The sequence below is a fragment of the Parasteatoda tepidariorum genome, chromosome 7 (assembly GCF_043381705.1).
Source record: "Parasteatoda tepidariorum isolate YZ-2023 chromosome 7, CAS_Ptep_4.0, whole genome shotgun sequence".
NCBI classification, from domain to species: Eukaryota; Metazoa; Arthropoda; class Arachnida; order Araneae; family Theridiidae; genus Parasteatoda; species Parasteatoda tepidariorum.
In genome coordinates this window covers 86283056-86304632 of record NC_092210.1, presented here as the reverse complement: position 1 = coordinate 86304632, position 21577 = coordinate 86283056, and positions in this window count along the sequence as shown.

Here is a 21577-nt window from a genome sequence, read left to right as displayed (position 1 = left end):
CAGAAAGGAAAATTTTTAAAGTTTAAAATATTTTAACTTATAGTTAAATATTCATTGTAAAAATCTCACAGCCAATTAAGAAGGACATTTCTGTACACTTTTTTTCCAGTTATAATTCGCATTATTTAAAAATAAAATCAATTAGCATCATAAAGTTTATTTCAAATAAATATTTGATTACAAAAAGCTTTTATATTTAAAATGGTTTTCAAAAATTATGTTTGTATATTTATTACATTATAGCAGATTAAAATTGTTACTGACTAGTCAATATTGTTACTGAAATATTACCTGATTCTGGATTAACCTAACCTTCTGAAAAAATACAATTAACTTTATCTCAAAGTGTCTCTTAAAAGATATTCAACCATAAATATACTTTTCTTTATTACAACATCTAACTTAATATAAGATATTTACGAAACAACTTTTATTACCAGTTGCTCACAAAAAAAGATGGACTTTATATGCATTATCATATCCGTCTCCTCTTTTATCTACAAATTTTTTTCTCCCATTATTTATTCACAATTTGTTAGTTCTTGACAAAAGAAAGAAATGGTTGAGAACATTAAAGCTGACACTAATTACTGAAAGAAAAAATATAAACAGTATATTTTAATCCCCTTTTCTATCGAGAAGCCCTTTATGTTAACAATAACTTTAAGTGAGCTCCCTTGTGAATAGCTAGATAACTATTACCTTAAAAATTTACAAACAAAAATACTTAGTCGAGAGTTCCCCAAAACCTCATTACAAAGGAGAGCCAAGATTATATCGGTGCATACTCTAATTAGAGTTTGTATTAAATTTTTATCTCTTTCCTACAGTAGACGAATTACCATTTTACCTTTAACAGTTTCCGAAAAAAGTTTAATAAAAATTACTTTTTTTATTTATTTTGCTGTTAGATCTTCGTTACTTTGCTGAAATCCTTTCTTTTATTTTTACTTCCATAGAAGCACACATAAGCAATGGGAAGTTATTGATTTCAAAGAAGAAGAAAAAAAAAACCAATTGTCGAACCTATTTCTCTATCTTTTCCTTCAGAGAATAATATTAGTATACCAATGATTTTGTTAAAGAAAAATTAAGCTAAAATGTCTCAGTAGTTAATGAATTTATTTTCATTTGTCTGTAGTATCTGTAGCATTTATTAAAATCTAATTTGAAAGTTTTAGCTTTTACAATCCACCCACACACACATTAGATTACCGACACGTAGCAAATTCCAGATTTCGATTCCGAAAATAAACAACATCAGCCACCAACTTAGGTGCATTAACTGTTAAACAGTTGTCTGCTGAGGAGGTCCTTATGCATCAACGTTCGCAGAGGTGTCGCTGAAAAGGCACTGTTTGTAGCAGAGTTGGCCGTTGATTACAGTAATCGATTACAACTGTAATTGATTACAGATAATTACAGCTATGTAATCAATTACTTGTAATCACGATTACAAGTAATCAATTACTTGTAATCGTGATTACAACTTTCAAAAAATTTTGATTACAGCTGTAATCATGATTACAATTTTGATTACAGTAATCAATTACTTGTAATCATGATTACAAGTAATTGATTACTGTAATCGACTATGTAATCATGATTACAGCTGTAATCAAACTTTGTAATCACGATTACAAGTAATTGATTACTGTAATCAATATTGTAATCATGATTACAGCTGTAATCAAAATTTTTGAAAATTGTAATCATGATTACAAGTAATTGATTACTGTAATCAAAAAATGTAATCGATTACATTTTTGGCAAACTCTGGTTTATAGCCCCTTGGCCCATGGTGTACTACATATGTCACGTTGCTGATTTTGGAGCGAGCCATTTTGGCGGCCATGTGGCACGCAAATTGTTTACAAAATTAGTCACTTCGGAAATAATTTCGTCCTTGTCCAGAAAATCAATTATTGTGCTCTTTTGGACGTCGAATAAATAGCCCCGTTTCTGTATCATGCCAACGGTCTCAACGTTTTCTGATTCTCTCAAACTTTATATTTGCTCCATTGCAATGTACTGCAACTTGCTTTCTGCGATTAGTTATTTCATGTTGAAATCGAAAGTAGGTGTTTATCATATTAATGTGACTGGAATGTGTATGAGGCACAAGGCAGGGCAGAAACAAATCTAAATTACTTGAATTTCATTTTGCTATATATTGGTAAAGAAAATTAATTTTTAGATAGCGGTGTATATCACCGTTTTCCATGACCCCTCTACCAGTCAGCTTTAGTAAAATCTTATTTTGGCTCCTTTTCAAACAGAGCAAATGATTTATATCGTACAAGGCAGCAAAGTATTTGTAACGATTGGTCTTATCATGGATAGGTGAAAAAGGTATTTTCATGTTATTTGCGCTTAAAAAAAAACTTAGAATTATTAGGAAATAATCATATAAGTCATAGTTTATTGGTATTTATCTTATTGCTGCTTAAATGAATTCTAAATTTCTATTTTCTTATGAATAAATTTTTTAAATGTACTTTTGATAGTATAATTTCAGCACTTCCTGATAAATAAAGTAATAAACAAAATTACATGTGCACACTTCTCATTCCTATGGTGCTCTTAAGGAAGATGTGTATAATCCTGCTTTATTGAAAAGTGAATATTTATGTGTTCTAAAATATATAAAACAATATTTAACTCTAATAATTTCTGTAATAAAGGCTTTAATCATTTTTATTTTATCAATTAATATGTATAAAATAATAATGTAATTATCAAAATAATTAAAGTTTTGGATCATGTATATCATTATTACTGTTGATACCTTGCGGTCTTGATGTCAAAAGTAGAAATATCATATTAATGTTAATAGTACGGAGATTTTTCCCATGGATATTAACACGTATTTTGACATGAGTATAAGTTTCCCTATTAACATAAGCTTCCTGTCGTCTTTCGAGCACCAACAGCCCGGATGTCTGGTAGACATACGTATCATGATAGATATACTAATAAAATGCAAGTCAAGTCTACGTACTGTTGACATCATGCCGGCCAATTTTAATTCACACACATAATGATTAATTTAAAATGTTCTATTTGAAAATTTAAAATTTATTCTTAAAATGTCATGCGAGTAGACTGGGGTGGGGGGTTATAAAATCTTCTGTTTTCAGATAAATAGAAGTAAAATATTTTTCAAATTATATATTTTAGACTTATCAAATAAATATATTCCTTTGATATTATAACTTTAGACCACTCTCAATATATTTATTCATCAAAACTGATATTTTAAGAGTTAGCAATAAGAGAAAAAATGTTTTTCAAATCTCATACTTTGAGTCAGCGCAAATAAATATATTGTCGTAACTAAATATTTTGAGCATACAAACTCTGAGCTGAAGAACGAATTCTTCAAATCTAATGCTTTCAAATTGTGCAAAAATATAAATGTTAACTTATAAAAACTAAGAAAAAATAACGAAATATATAAACAAATAAAAACTCTTAAGGGATTGTATTACATATTAACATAAATGGCCTTTTTTTACAATACTACTTTTCATTTTTATATTTAGGTTTCTAAATAAAATTATAATTGAAAGATTTTATACTAGCAAAAGTTATTTCAAAGAAAAACTAATGCCTCCTTGAAATCTTTCCTCATTATCAGTTTCTTCTTAAAGTACTACGCTAAGTGAAATCAGGCTTTCAACTTTTTCTCCCCACTAACCTTCTATAATTGGGTGTAAAAATAAATAATCCTAAAGTTGACGCTGAGAAAACCAATAATTGCTTAAGAGCACTACAGGTTCTGTACTAACAAACAGCAACAAGGGGAGATGCTGGTCAATAATGATAATAACGGATGATGAGAAGAACGCAAACCTTCTTCCCGCTTTTCTTTTAACTCCGTGTAGTAATGAGTAGAACTGTATACTCCTCTAACTTTGGAGTACCAGTTAAAATAAATAGAACCCCTATAAGAGCTTAATAGTGCAAGTATATTCAGGGCTATATCGAATTTTTCTAGCGCGATAGAAATAAGGTTTTTTTCTTCTTCTTTTTTCTTTCTCACTGCAATGAACAGAGAACGGTCATTTACGAAATTAGCTTGTACTTTTTCTTCTTTTTCCTATTTTCTTAATTTTTTGTTTTGTTTTTTACGTTCTATAAAGTTCAGTCTTTACTACAATGAGTTCAACGACGCGAAAGAGAATTGTAAGTTTCGATTTCAAGAAAGCCAGTTGTCGTAACGAAAATTTAATAACATTTGGGGTTTCAGTAGTTGAATATTTTTGCATGCAGTCAATAGTTTCGTTCAATTGCTGCAATGAGACAGCCTTCCTGAAGAATTTAATTTTTTTTAATGTTTGTTTATATCGAATTAAATCTTTGATTCTGAATTTTCCTTACTTGTTTTTTAGGGTAACTAACAAAGAATTATTCGCGTGAATTATTTTGCACTCGTATTTAAGAAATAAAATTTTAAATTGCTGAAACTTTATATAAATTGTTGAACGACAATTTATTTTGCATCGCAAGTGAGTTATAGCATGCTAATTATGATGCTTACATAACAATATCTGAATAATATAAAACTGCAAGTGAATTTTAAAAAAAATATTTTCAGCTTTAAAGCTGAATTCTGAAAACATTCAATGTCAGTGAATTTTTCCTCTATGCTTTAATTTATATTAGTACTTTTTAACTTTGTTTGAAAGATATACGCTAATATTTATAATTTATTAAAACACAGCTGATCTTTTCACTGCTCACACGATCCCAGAACTAATATCTCACGTCTGGCATTACAAAAATTAGAACTCATTAAATTTTAGATATGAGTTTAATGTGCGAATCTTTTACACTTAAAATTGATCTGAACCCAAATAACCAAGAAAAACAAGGCTATATTTCCAATTTCCAATTTAGTGACACACAGATTTAGTACAAGTGCTTGGAGAGATGTTTCGTACATTTTTTTTTCAACACTCAGGATTGTTTCAAGTATTTTAAACATTATTTTTATATCTATTTTTCAATTGTATTTTTTGTAATAAATATTTATCTTACTGTAAATATACATTCAGTTTATCTAATTTTTTTATATAATAATTAAAGTAAAGTTAATTTTGTGTTTAAAAGACACTTTCCTCCAAATCCAGAATATTTTAATATTTTAAGATGCTGTCGTATGATTTTTGTTACACATTGTTGTAATTAATATAAACAACAAATAAAATAAATACATTTGGTAAGTACATCCAACGCAATTCACGACACCTAGCGCTTCGTGCTTAATTAAATTGAACAATCAGAAAGGTTCTTTTTTTAAATTTCTGCGAATATATTATTAAGAAAAATAATGAAGACAGTGAAGACATTTTAAAATAGTGAAATAGTACTTTGCATTATAGTTTAAAATTCTTAAAGAGAATAAGTATCCTCATGTAACTAATCCTCCTATCATAAGACTTTAAAAGTAATCTTCACTTTAATCAATTTACGTTACAGGAGACATCTGATAAAGATGTGTCAGATATTTGAAATATCACACATTTCGAATAATTTAAGATTTGTGGACAGGGAAAACCTGGATCTTAGAACAAAGAACGGCTGAAGACACTGATTTGAAATGCATATATTTAAAAGGGATGTTAGAATTCCTCGAATGCACTCGACAGATATCTAATTTAAATGAAAACATTCAAAGCAGTCAGTGACAGGTGGTATTGTCAAATGTTAAATTTTAATTTCATCGTGTTTTGAAGATGTCCGCATAATCGATTATATTCCGTATTTCATTATACTTCAATCCAATGAAGCAAAACCTCACTTTTGCTTCAATAAATGAAGCAAAAGATGTCCTCTTATGGAAGCCGAGACGTAATGTCTGATTTACAATATGTCAAGCAAGAAGCGTTCAGGAAATGTTAAAGATGTCTAACTAAAATTATTATTTGAAAATTTTTAGTCTTAAATTTTTGAACAGAGCATAAATTAAATGTATATTTTATCTAAGGATGCGTATTTACTGTTTCACCAGAAAAATTTCCTTTTTGGAATAACCAATATACAACTTTAGTTGTCTTTGGGAAGAAATAAAGGGATTTCACACACTGAGAAAATACGAAAAACAAAGTATGACGTCACTGCCGGTGCAAGAAAAAAACACCTTATTGGACATATCAATAACAGTATTTGCATATCTTTCAAGACGATAATGTTTAAAACAGTCGCCGCGCATATTCTGCTTTAAATTGTGCATAGTATACTGCTGTTGATATCTCCAATAAAGTGTTTTTTTCTTGCATCGGCAGTGACGTCATACTTTGTTTTTCGTATTTTTCTCGTAAACTACAGATCGTACAGGAACGCTTCTTTGGGCAGTTTTTATGTGCATCCCAACGTGGATTAATCTAGCAACGTGGAGTGCAGAGTTTATGCGGTGGTTTTGGGACACCCTGTATATTTAAATTCCCAATGGAATCGAATTGATGGGTGTTAATTTCTCTGAGTACTAAAAGGCATCTTAAATGACAATATTATAAAATTGCTACCATTGACCTTGGTCACAATATTGTGGAGCCTTATCTGCAAATCCACAACTCCCTGCTACTCGGGATGGTTTGTTGTACGGATAATTAAATGTAAAAAAAAATATTTAATACTATAGAAATTTCTGTGGAAATAATTTTTTTTTCTTTAACATAAATTCTTTTTATATTTAAAAAATAATTACAAGATTGATAGACATAAATAGCATTCTTGTTTCCAATGCAAAAATTAAAAAATTAACGATTTTTCATAGATAATTACCATGTACAGGTAGTTGAAAAAATAATCTTTTGTACTCATTTTCATGATGTTCTAAAATACTGATATGAGACAATGTATGTTGTTTATTATATTCTTTAAAAATATGCAAACAATATGTTTCGAATATTTTGGAAAAAATGCTATATTTGGAAAAAATGCTGTGCAGAAATTAAAAAAACAAAAACAATTAAGCATTTCTTCGAAATTCAATTTGATTAATTCCTAAAACTTCGAAATTTGCATTCTTCTGTAACGTATAAAAGACTAATTTAAAAGTTTGATTCCTTGATCTTCGTAAAGGCAATTTTAACTTTTGTAACAATTCGAGCTAATTGCAAATAAATTAGACAGGTCATTAAGCAGAAAACAAGATTTGTAAACGAATAAAGCCCGTTCCAATTTCAATTGCTATTGAGAATTTAGCTCTACAATGTGTAAATCTAAACTCATACACAAAATGGGAGTTATTCGGTTTGTCTGGAATAAAGATTTCCCCATTTTATATCCATTTTAAATGGTAATTTGGACAAGTTATTGTAAACTTATGCAAATGAGTTTCCGTTAAAGAGTTTGGAAATTATGTTTCCCGAAGATCCGGCTATAATTAATAGAAAACGTTCTCAACTTTTGGCTTTGATAAATGCAGTTCATTCAATATAGGATTTTATTTAGGGTGTTTTCCGTAAAGTATCCATTTTTTGATAATAAGGTTATTTAAACAAATAATGATATAGATATGTAACAGTTTGATGTGCTAATATTATTCCAAGTAATATTTTGAAGGATATAAACATTACTGGCAAAATACAAAATAAAATCTATATAAAAGAATTATATATTTTGTTAATACCATGTCCGTGAACTTTTAATCTATAATTCATTTTTATATAAATGTAGTTTCAAGACACATTTAGAAGGACATTAAAAAAACTATGTTTTTTTATTACATAAATTTATTTAAGAAACTATTTAAATATTGACTATTAAGTATTAACTATTAAGTAACTATCAGCAATTTAAATATTAGGCAACTATTTAACTATTTTTTATTGAAGAAAAGCAATTTTATTTTTAAATACGTTTGTCATAAAAATGTATGACACGAAATAATATCTTCAATCTTATGTTTTAAGAATGTCATGATAATAGATAAGACAACATAAAAAAAAGAAAATTTCAGCGAAATCATTCAAATTTAAACTATTAACATCGGGAACATTATGACTTCTTGAATTTTTATATCTTCATAAAATTAAGTAGACATAATCATAGCTCATAGTTTCAGTTATAATAGTTAAATGAATATTATGTGGTGCTTCATTGAGTATTTTTTTTAAAAAGTATTATGATTTATCCGTTCTCTTATTTTAAAACAGTAAGTAATTTTTTTAAAAATAAATTATCCATAATATTACCTCACGATTTACATTTAATTGACCTGATGGAAATTCTTGAGGATTGAGTATTTTTTTTAAATATCATATTATTAATCTATTTTAATTGCATGTTATTAAAACTGTTTTCAAACCCAGTTTTATCAGGAGATTTCTTGTGATGCCTTACCTTTTAAAAAATACACCCATCTAACAAAATTCGTATAAAAAAATTTAAATTTAATTAATTTCAAAAATTAGCTTTTTTAATTAATTATGCAATCAAAACTAAAGAGATTTTTTTTTCCTTTTGAAGAAACATGTCTTTTAATTTGATTGCCTTCATATAGAAAATTAAAAACCTTAAGTAAAGAAATAGGTACTTTCTTAATTGTAACCCTCTGTATAAATCTGTAGTTATATCAAGAATAACTTTAAATACATGCTGTTAGTGACTTGATTTTCGTTTTACAACAAAAACAATTTCCTGTTCAATTATCTTTTATCATGACCTTTATAAAGTAACAGGGTTATATTTTTACAAAACTGTACTTTTTATTGAAACCAATTTCTAAACATGCCCAATTATGCGTTACACATTGTGGTTGCTGAACTCTAAATAGCATTAAAGTTCGAATCATTGGTCAATGAATTGGTATGGAAAGAAAACGAATAAAGAATGCTAATGTGCAGAGATTTTTTGTGAATATTAGTCCACATAGTACATACGCACAATAAGAAGGATAAATAGAAAGGAGAGAAAAGCGAAGAAAATTCAGAAAAATAATAAAAGTTTTTTAAAATAATAAGTATTGTTTGCTGCGCATATATATATAAGTCATAAAATAAGTTAAAAATATTGAGAAAACATAGAAAATAATATTATAAAGATTAATGAAGAGAGATGTAGGAAAACTAATAAAATAAATAATTTAAAAAATATTTAAAAAAGTTATTTTAAAAAAATACTGAAAATATTACTGATGAAAGCAGTTTTGACCATGTGGTATTTGGTTGAGAGCTGTATTTGGTTTGGAGAGAAGCGTCATTTCTGTGGTAACTTGTATTCGTTAACCTAAAAAAATCGTCACTTGTATGCGATATGATTTTTCCAATCTCATCAAAATTGTATATTTGCAATATTATTATGGATAATAAAAGTTGGCCCCAAATATTCTTTTCTTAATAAGCATATTTTATTTGCAATTAAAACCTTCATGTCTTATTAGTTTATACAATGTTTCATAATAACCAAGAATACTGCAGTTTAAGAAGAGAAATTTTAATAACTTTTGCTTAAGTGTTTACCAATAATGAGAACAGTAATCATGCCTGTGAAGATGATAAGATATGCACAATGTTAGTTCAGATATCACAATATCAGTGGAAAAGATTAAGATGAATGAAATAACCTCATCCAGTAATGAAACACAAAGAGCTAATACAAAATATTATGCTATGCTGTTGCTTACTTTTTTAGCAAATTACACTTATGGATGGATGCTTGAAAATATTAATGAAAGTTGAAAAGCAACCAATTTTATTAAGGTTAGAAAAAATATATTAGACATTGAAAAATCGTTCGATTTTGTCTGGTCCCTTTTCTAATAATTTGCTTAATGCAGGTTTAAACTTTAATTTTGAATAACATGAAGATAATTAATCAATCAGTAATGAAATTCATAAAGATAATGGAATTAGTTAAAAAATGGAAATATTAATAATAATATAATTGCTCAAAGCAATACGAAACTAAATGCGTTTATTTGGGATATTTTCCTCTAAAACTTTAAATAATGCAATTACATATATTTACATTACAATTACATTAATAAAATAATACAATTTACATATTTAAAATTTATAGCGACATTTCAAAAAGGCTTAATATGTGCAAGAATAATGTTTCATTTGATTAACATATTGAAAAAAGTTACGTCCATGTATTTTAAAATATTCAGAGCTCGGCAATGCATTTTAGACTTCATTTTAAGAAAAATCTTAAAATGTGTCCCATTTTACGGTATTTAATTTAATAAATTTGTTAAAATTTGTGTTACTGATGAAAATTATTTCTACCTCTTTCTTTTTAATTTCATGCTAATTAATATATTGTAATTCTTGGCAGTATATCACACAGGTAATCAAATAGTTATTAAGTTACTAATTCTAATGATCAAATACGAGTTCTTTTTTTTTCCTATAAGTCTGCTTTACTAAACTCTAAATATAAAAATCGCATTAAGATCTTTATATTCAGCACATTTTCGCTTAACAGATGACATTATATTTTTCCTTTTCATTGTCTTAATTTTTTAAAAGTCCTCGGTCGAAAGAAATTCTACTATTTTTTCATGTTCAGAAAATTTTCCAATCAGCATTCTATTATCAGAAATTCTCTGTGTTCTATCTTAGAGAAGTTTCAGATAAGGAGATGACATCAGTTGATTAGTTTTATATACCAATCCAATCCCTATTCAAAGGAAATAAAAGAATCTAATATATTTTACAAAATGCAAACATTCCTCAAAATTGAACTCAGCTAACTAATTCTAACAGTGTAAGAAATACCATTTAAAATCACGGTAAAAAGTATTGTCATTCTGAATGTCAATTTTCTTCTATATGTATCATTGGGCGATTCCACAAAAAAGTAGTTCTGAGTGATTAAATTTTCAAAATTATCGTAAAAACAAAAATGACACAATTTCGGAATCTAGAAGATGTACATTTTTTAATAGTTAAGATAGTTTTTTGAATTACAAAAAATATTTATGTGAATTCTAACAAAAGGTGGAACACTATGAATTTTAACAGGAGTTCTCTTCTTTGTTATGTTATATTCCAATGGAGTTCTTAAAATATTAAAGAGCAATAAAATAGTTTTTAGTAATAAATATAACTATTTTACTCTTTTATCATTGTTTAATGTATTTTTTTAATTTGGCCTAAATTTTTTTGCTTGTTTGAAAGTCGATTAATCAAGATAGTCTAATTTCCCAGTAACACACGTAACATAATTTTGCATTTTTTTCTGTAAAAACTTTAGTAAAAAAGAAAATTTAAAAATTTTTTGTTTTATAAATTAAGAAGGCAAGATATGCAACGGAAAAAATTCTCGAATTAAAACTGCCAATAGTTAAAATTTTATAATTAATTTTATTCAAGGTAACACACGTAACGAAAAGTTACGCGCGTTACTGTTATGTGTGTTAGAGGTACTTATACACTTTAATTATTTATTTATTTTCAATAAAAGATTTAAATCATGTTCGGACATTTTTTATAACCGCCGCGCAACTTCAATGCCACAAATACGGAATTGTAAGATTGTGGTTTTTTGTAAAATCAGGTCGGTATAAGCATTAATAAAAAAACAGCATAATAAGACGATAATTTTGAAACTTTTGGAAATTGTTTTCCCAAACTTCTATTTGTTATACGTTTATGTTTAAGTAGAATATTTCGACTGCATTTGCTAGATTATTATAAAATGGATAAGCTTAAAATAGTGTCCTTATCTGGATTTAAAAGAATAAGAAGATGAAGAAAAAAAGAAAAGAGCATAAGATTCTGCACTTCAAAGGAAAGAAAATAAGGAAATAATGAAAGTTAGACTTGAACTTTCAAAACAGATTGATAATGATGTAAAAGGTTCACCACTAAGTATTTCAGATGAACTTAATTATTAATAAATGGATTTTCTTCAAAAGTTAGATTGTTTATACTATGCTTGTATTGAAACAAGAGCTGGTTCTCTGGATTATTACGGGGAAAAACGGGCAATAAAACGAAAGAACTATCTAACAATGTTTCTAAGAGAGGCTTATACTGATTTTTGTCAGTTGCATCCTAAACATTGTTTAATTTTCCATATTTAGTGCTTTATGACTAAAAAATTTATTGCTACTGTAAAACTTAGAATCAAAACAAATATCATGAAATTTTTATTCTTTAACTGGAAGGCTAAAATTAAGTTTATGACAATACATGGTGATGGTAGAAGTATTTATGTATATAAAGTAAAAGAAATTTTGGATCTAATTGTTGGAAGGGTGCTTCTGATACTTACAAAAATTTCTCATTGCTTGTTATAGGTTTCTAACCATCATTTATTGTAGTTTGGTAACGATGAGAAAAAGATGACAATAGCTCACAATAAAAAATATATAATGGCAAATGTGCAAGAAGAATGTTTTGAAATAACTCTTGAAAATTGGACTAACTTTCAATAATACGTAAGAGTTAAAAGAATCCGAGGTGATACTTTCCAAACAAACATATCTAGCATTAAAACCAGGGAAATTCAAGTTGACTTTGCAATGGCATATTCTTTTGAATATCAAAACGAATTTCAATCAGCATTATGCTATCCAGCCACAGTTCCGTTATTCACAGCAGCTGTTTCCTTAGACGATACTCTCCTAAAGAGTTTAAAATAGAGTCCTTTACAATATTCTTCTAAAGGAAAGTTAAAGGTGAAACAATGTCTGCACTTTTATTGTAAGACTGTTTCAAAATGATTCTACTTCAGAAGATGAGCTAAAAGAAACCTTCTATAGTAATAAGTCAAGTTAAGAATTTAAAAATAAATATATGGTTGAAATATTTCATATTTTATCAATCAAAATATAAAAAAGAAATTAATTTGGAAATATTTTACGATATCACATGCAGAAGTGCCTTCTATGGGATAGGTGTGTAGTACAAAATCTTGAAAGCGACGCAAAAAGCAAAATTATTTAAATCATTGTGTTGTTATACAAAAAAAAATTGATTTGCTATCCAGTGTTGTTTGCAAAGCTAACCAATCAACTCATGCCTAATACAACAGTATTATATATTAGCCAAACTGAAATAAAGATATTAATTGAAAAGATAAATACATGGCAACGGTAATACAAAGCATAAAATATATGCATAAGTATCTTTAGATACTTTAATAAGATGCATAGATGCACAGATTGTGGCACACAAGTTGTCAGTAAGTCAATTTCTGTTCCTTCCTGATCAAAAGTGCGCCTATAACTGAAATAAAAACGACATATGCTCTATCTCGGGCACATTATTGACGCAAATGCACATGCTTGTAAACTTAAAGTGCAATATTTGCATAAAATAATTGGAAAAGATGCATATTTTTTGTTTCCAAACACAAATGATTTTGAAGGAATAGATGTGCCTAAGATTTGCTATGTTTTACTCTCTAAACCAGCATAAAGAAGGGCTACAACCATCTTTCCAGACCATTAACTATTTTATTTGTTAAAATAAATTGTTTTTTTTCTGCTAAATTAAAATAAATAAATGTTTTAGTGCAACGTTAATGACTTCTCAGTTGAACTATTCACAGAGGGTAACACACGTAACGTTCAGTTAACAAACGTAACGCACCAATTTCACCAAAGTAAAGAAGTTTTTAATGTTGCAAGAAATTTTAAAAAAACACTAAACACAGCTTCGATATTGCATCTCTCTATAAAAAAAAATATCTTAATTTTTTACCTTTATACTTCACAGAATTAAATGAATATATTCAAAGTTTTAAATATCTAGCATTATAAAGAGTAACACACGTAACAAAATTTCAGAAATTTTTTTTTCAGCATCAAATTAATTTGCAACCTCAATCTTCGTTTTGAAAACTTAAAACACATATAGATTTAGCAACAAATTAAGAAAAACATAAAACATATCTAACAAGTTTATTATAATAAGTGTTAAAGTTGAAATATGTCGTGTAAAAGTAACACACGTAACAAAAGAATCGCCCCATTGCTTAATTTTTTTAGTAGTATTTTATGCCCTTCTGACTCAGAATTTTTATTAAACTTTTTTCTCATAGTTCTTTGTATTAATTTAGATTTAAATTAATGAAACATTTCATAATTCGCATTTTAATAATTTATGGTTACGAATTACAGCAAAGAAGCACTGATGTCGTTTTCTGATTTAAAGGTTAAATATTCCATACACGGCTTACTTCCAAACAATAATTTTCCAATGTCTTTTAGATTTAAGAAGAACAATGATTCATCATTGAAATTTCTTTGATTTACAAAATCTATTATAGATAAATTTTTGAGTATTGAGTGAAAGAGAGTTATTTTTATAGATGATAAATAAATAAACGATGAATTTTTTGTTTCTTTTTTTCTATGTCGATTTCTGTGCAGTTATTTAAGACTTTTTATTAAATTAAAATAAAGTATTACATTCAAAGCAATACTTTATTTTAAATTATTACTTTGAGTATTACATTCAAAGAGTAACTGAAGCAAGAGTACTCAAATATAATGTATTGAGTATAACATTACTTTGAGTATTACATTCAAAGTAATACTTTATTAGTAAAGTACAACTTTCAAAGTTAAACGTATTTCGAATGTTTAAAAATAGCTTAAATAGCTAAGAAATAGTTAACGCTAACAGTTCAGAAGAGTTTGGTGGTACCTATAACTGCACTAATATACCCTATTTATATAATATAGATCATTAATTTTTGCTTTCATGTTTTGAAAAAAATATCTTTCTGTTTTAAATACAGAGTGGTGGTAACACAGTGGATAGAGCGGTTGCCTCCCATAGAGGTGACCCTGGTTCGAATCCCTGCTTTGGCTGGTCGATACGAATTTTGAAACGACTCACACCACAGCACAGTGCTGAGGTAAACTATCCTCAGTGATAGACGGATCATGGTTTAGAGTCCTTTTGCCGTCAGGTTAAGTGAGGGAAGTTTTCGTTGTATTCCTTTCCAAGTAAGGCAAATGTGTTTAAATTCCCCCAAAGACTCGTAAACCCTAAATTGGATCGGTTGTTCAATGACGGTTATAATATAATGATGTTTAACATACAAAACCGTGATGGGTCAGGGGATAAAGCTGTCTGCTCCTAATGTGGTGACTCAAGCTCAAATCCCAGCGATGGCTGGTAGACACGACTTTTACACCCTGATCGCACTAACCACAGTGCAGATATAAAATATCATCAGCGATAGACGGATCATGGGTTAGAGCTCCCTTTCAGTCGGGTTAAACTCTGGAGGTTTTCGTTGTTTTTCCTCTCCACATAACGCAAATGCGTGTGAGATCCATCAAATAGTTCTCCACAAAGGCGATCCAGTACTTAACTTATGATTTCTCTTGTCTTCTGGATTGGGCTTAAAATTCCAAGGCTACATAAACTCAAAATTCGTTCAAATTGTTAACGACGGTTATAATATTGTACACACACCTTGATCTAAGATTCGTTAAGATTATGTTAAACTTTAATGCCCAAAAAAAAGTTATTATAGTTTTAAAAAAATATTTTTATTAGTACCAGTTTTGTTTTTACGAATTTTACCGTGAAATTAATACTGAAACTTATTTTTCAGTGAGACGTAGTTAAAGAGGAAAAAAAGCTCTGAAGAACAAAAAGCCGAATCTTTTCTTGTAACCTGCAGAGATCGTTCCAATCGATTTATTTCTCAAGATATGGTAGAAAAAAGATCCACTTTACCCATTTCAGGAAATACGCTGCTGCGAATAAGTAGTTAGGCCGACTAATGATGTGGCTTCTTTCTTTCTTTTTTTTCCCCTTGTACTTCTGGATTCCTATTTATTGCGAAGACTAAGCTTCTCATATTCAATTACGTTGCAGGAAATATTCGCCATCTTTCACATTTCATTTGAATATAAAGTGGATGGGATAAAAATAGATAAGTTAAGGATAATGAAAATATAAATTAAATAAAATAAACATGAAATATAAATGAATATAATTTACTCTTTTTTATTACAGTTTTTTTAATATTTTTCGTTCCTTTATTAATTACATAATAAAAAGAATGCCTTCAAGATATTAAATTATATAGACGTTTATTAAAATTTCCCATTGCTGCAGACATTAGTTTATTTCTAACTAAAACACTTGCAAAATGTATACCCCTTCGGATCTGGAGTTAGCTATACCGGAAATCACTATACCGGAATCCATATTAACATTATTAATAATCATCAGAAACAAAAGGATTTTGTTTATTTACAAAATAAGACTCTATTGCTTTCTAAAGCGGATATCTTTAAGTTATATAGCATATTTCGACTGAAGGAGATACGTTATTTTTCAGCTATAGGGCATATCTTGAAGCTATAAAATATTCCGTTTGAAGTTGTTTTATCAATGTTCTGTTTCTTAGTCTCTGCATATTAAGAACAGGAGGAATGTTACTGAATTATTATTCATTCTTTTATTTTAAGTTTAGTTTATTTTTTGTTAAATTAAATAAGGAATAAATCCAAAAGTACGAACGTGCAAATCGTTTTCTTGCATACATAAATTGTATTGAAGATTTTAAAATGTATTAACTAAACATTAAATAATTAAAATCTTCCCGTATACATACAATTTTTCATTTTTAATAAAACTTTTAAAATTACGAAACTAAATTCACTTAAAAACAAATCAACTGGAAATTAAATAATTTAATTTTAAAATTATAAATTTTCGGAAAGTTTATAATTTTATAGTAAAGATAGTAAAAGTTTATCCATGTGATTCCATCATTTTCATTAAATCAATATTATTATACATCTCCAATCCGTGAAAAAAATGAGTTCCTAAAAAAGAGGAATTCAATTAAAGTAGACAAAATTCATTTATTTTTGTAGGAAATAGCGTGCTTGCTACAATAAATGTTTCATATTTCTCCTTTACATATTATTTTCTAAAATAGCTGTCTAACTAACGTAAAAGGTGACCACCATTTACAAACCAAGTGCAATTTTTTTCAGTCGAGTTTTATGCGCAATATAGCTCAATTAGCTTTTATAACTTCATGCGTACATGTCTAGAAGTTTGGAAATAGGGATAAATTTAGAATCTTCTATGCTTAGAGGAGCAAAAGGAATGCCACCTGTTTCCAAAAAGCACAGATAGTAATTAGTCAGTGATGATTTAAATACCCGTACAAGACAACGATCACTTTAAAACGATTATATATCTATAATGCCAAAAATTTCGATTATAGTAAAAAGTACGAGCACTTACCGTAAAATACATTTTTATCGTAAAATTTCACGTCACAAGAAATCTGATTTACCGTAATTTTTACAGCAATATTTAATGTAAAATCAATGAATTACTGTTATTAAATAAATGATTCTGCATTATACGGATGCTGGATCAAGAACGCCAATATTTTTTTACCGTAATTTGCTTTTTTTTTTTTACAGTGTACCAGATTTAAACCAATAATTGAAAGAAACTGAAACGCTAAGATGTAACCTGATTAAAAACCTCATTAGCATCTATAATATATAGATAGCAGAAACAGCCGACATGACTCAAGCGCTACAAAAATAGGAGCCCATTTTCAAGACTTGAAAGACATGAGGCCGCATATACTCATTTCTCTGCAAAATGCATGTGGAGGGGGAAATGAATGAGTGAGCTGTTCTTTTGCTGCAGGCAGTATTCAAACCAAGGACCTCCGGGTTTGTTGTAGGATGCTCCAATCACGATAGTTGTAGACCCCAGTACTGGGAGAGTGAGGAAACTATATATAATCGCTTCTGCAATAGCACATTGTAACATACATTCCATTCGATTAAAATTTTTTAAGATAAAGTGCAATAAGCAAAAAACCGAAACTGAAATTACCGATCTCCTGGCTAAGCTGTGAAAATATATTTTCCGAATCCATTGTATGATTGAAATTGGAAATTAGTATGTCATGACGTGCCTTATAAAGATTTTGGGCCAAACAACTATGGAGGTAAGAGCATCATATTATGAACACAGATGTCCGTGGTTCGAAACCTGCCAGCAGCCAACGAACATCTCTCTCATACATGTCTTCCACCGTTTTAGCGCGAAACGAATTACATGTGTTGTTTCTATTTTGAGTACATGGGGCTTTTTAATTCGACTATTTTTGATCCATTTTGACACATTTTTTCTCAATTTTGAGGAACACTTTTTTTACAGGGAAATCAGCAAGAGAATTTTAATATAAAGCAAAATCCGATTGGAACTTGGATCTGTCTGTTATTTTTGCTTCTTAGAAGGAGTTCCGACAGCGTTTATAGCTTGTTAACGTCTCAATTTAAATATGTTTTAAACTTAAGTAATTGTTTCAAACAATTTAATTTTTGCATGCAAAACAATATCTTTACATAAATATTACATTTACATAAACATTATTTATACATAAGCATTATTTACACATAAACATTATTTATACCTAAACATTATTTGTACATGAACATTATTTATACATAAACATTATTTATACATAAACATTATTTATACATAAACTTAACCATTAATGAAACTTCTGAGTATCTTTAAATTCCGTTAGCCTTTTTCAATGCTTGTCAATAAATTTTTTACTAGGATCAAGAACTATTCAAAGTTGAAACAAATTATTGTTGATCTCGTTTAATTTTTTAAAAATTTCATAGGGGTAAATGACTGCTCATATTTTAAGGTAAAATGTTGAGCATCATGGTCTAGGTAATTAGAGATTCATTATTTTCGATGTAAAAAGAAAACAGACAAATACGGGAAAAATAATTTAGACATTACTTGCTCCAGGTATCTTTTGATTCCCAGGAACAAGAATGTAACTTCCACGGGTTTAGAGTATTCATTATCAGTCCTAGTAAGAGGTGGTTTAAGGACCAGCATGTATCTCCACTCAGTAAAGTTATGATTAGGTTATGACACAGAAGAATTACGAGGAAAAAATTAGAGTGGTTTCCCTTCAGAAGAGACTGGAGTATCGCATACGGTCATACAATGTGTCTTTCTTGGCCTCTACACCTTGGTTGGCCAAGTCTGATTTAAGCTCTAAGAGTTAGCGCATTCCATGACCTAATGGAGAACGTGGTAAAGTTTGAACATAGTATAAGGTTAGAACATCATTAATTCTTTTTTTAGATAAATGATCTAAATGTCTCAACCTAACTAAGTTATAAAAATAACAAACAAATTATAATCACTTATTTCATTCGGAAAAGAATGTAGTAAAAAAATAAATTAGTAAAACATTCAAAAACGAATCGTAAAGGAACGTAATTTACCATAATTCCAGGGAAATGAACATTTCAATTTTCTTCTGAAATTTAAAAAAAAAATGGCAAAACTAACCATGTAATTAAGCAAGAAGTAAGCGGTCTAGCGATAAAAGCTATAAAGCTCATAAACAAGGACAATAATTTACTTTTTAATTTTGAAAGAGAAGACTAAAGAAAATGTCAAATTAATATAACAAATAGGCACTTTTTCTGACGTGGCGAGACAGCTGAACAGCTCATAAGACCTAAAAGCTTATCAATAACACAGAGAGTAATATATCATTTGATTTTTACGCTAAAGCAAAGTGGCGCCATGTTTAACGTAGTGAAAGAGCCGAAGAAGTCTTGCACTTCAGTGGTTGCGAAGTGTGGTGCAGACTTCTTGATTTAGACTTACTTGATGGATATTAACTAAAACGTCATTATTTCTTCTCAACAAAAATAATATGGTTCGCTTAGTACAACATGTATTTTATTTTCAAAATGTTCCTTTTTTTGCTGTCAGAGCAAGCAAGTTAGAATTATTTAGATGTAAAGGAGGCAATGTTTGTTTAAGAATAAATTCCAAATCGCACTGAACACTTTTATTTAAAGTAGTTTTTTTTCCTTACCATTCATCTATATTTCAAAATAACTTGGTAAGGTTGTTAAATGGTATGTCTTTACTTTGTTACTGGAATCTATAGATTTCTTATCTTAAATTCTAAATTTAGTTTTTGAATTGATTTTTNTAAAATCAAGATTATGATCCATCTCCAATCAGAGAAAAAAATGAGTTTCCTGAAAAAGAGGAATTCAATTAAAGTAGACACAATTAATTTATTTTTGTAACAAATAGCGTGCTTGCTAAATTAAAAGTTTTCATATTTTTCCTTTATATATTATTTTCTAAAACAGCTGTCTAACTAACTTAAAAGGTGACCACCATTTACAAACCAAGTGCAATTTTTTTCAGTCGATTTTTATGCGCAATATAGCTCAATTACCTTTTATAACTTCATACGTACAGGGCTAGGGGCTTGGAAGAGAAGAATTTAGAATCTTTTTAGAAGAATCATATTTATCATTCTAAAGATTCAAAGATTCTAAAGAATCATATTTAGAATCTTTTATGCATAGAGGAGCAAACGGAATAACACCTGTTTCCAAAAAGCACCGATAGTAATTAGTCAGTGATGATTTAAATGCCTGCACAAGAGGATGATCACTTCAAAACGATGATATATCTACAATGCAAAAAATTCCAATTATAATGAAAAGTACGAGCACTTAAGGTGCCAGTACCGTAAAATTCATCTTTACTGTAAAATTTTCCGGCTCAAGTAATCTGATATACCGTAATTTTTACAGCAATATTTATTGTAAAATCATTGAATTACTGTCATTAAATAAATGATTCTGCATTATGCGGATGCTGGATCCAGAATGCCAGTATTTTTTACCGTAATTTGATCTGGTTTTTTTATACAGTGTACCAGATTTAAACCAATAATTGAAAGAAACTGAAACGCTAAGATATAGCCTGATTAAAAACCTCATTAGCCTCAAAAATATAGAGATAGCAGAAACAACCGACATGACTCAAGCGCTACAAAAATAGGAACCCATTTTCAAGACTTGAAAGACATGAAGCCGCATATACTCATTTTTCAGCAAAATGAATGAGTGAGCTGTTCTTTTGCTGCAGGCAGTATTCAAACCAGCCAAGGACCTCCGGGTTCGTTGTAGGATGCTCCAACCACGATAGTTGTAGACCCAAGTACAGGGAGAGTGAGGAAACTATACATAATCGCCACTGCAATAGCACATACATTCCATTCGATTAAGAGTTTTTAAGATACAGTGAAATAAGCAAAAACCGAAACTAAATTTACCGATCTCCTGACTAAGCTAGGAAAATATATTTTCCGAATCCCAGCGATTGATTGAAATTGGAAATTAGTATGCCATGACGTGGCATTGCGTAAGAACACAGATGTCCGTGTTTCGAAACCTGCCAGCAGCCAACTAACATCTCTCCCATATATATCTTCCTCCACTAGCTTTTTGCGCGAAACGAATTTCACGTGCTGTTTCCGTTTTGAGTACATGGGGCTTTTAAATTCGACTATTTTTGATCTATTTTGACACATTTTTTCTCAATTTTGAATAACACCTTTTTTACAGGGAAATCAACAAGATAATTTAAATATGAAGCAAAATCCGTTTGGAACTTGGATCTGTCTGTTATTTCTGCTTCTTAGAAGGAGTTCTGACAGCGTTCATAGTTTGTTAACATCTCAATTTAAATATGTTTTCAACTTAAGTAATTGTTTCAAATAGTTTAATTTTTACATGCAAAACAATATCCTTACA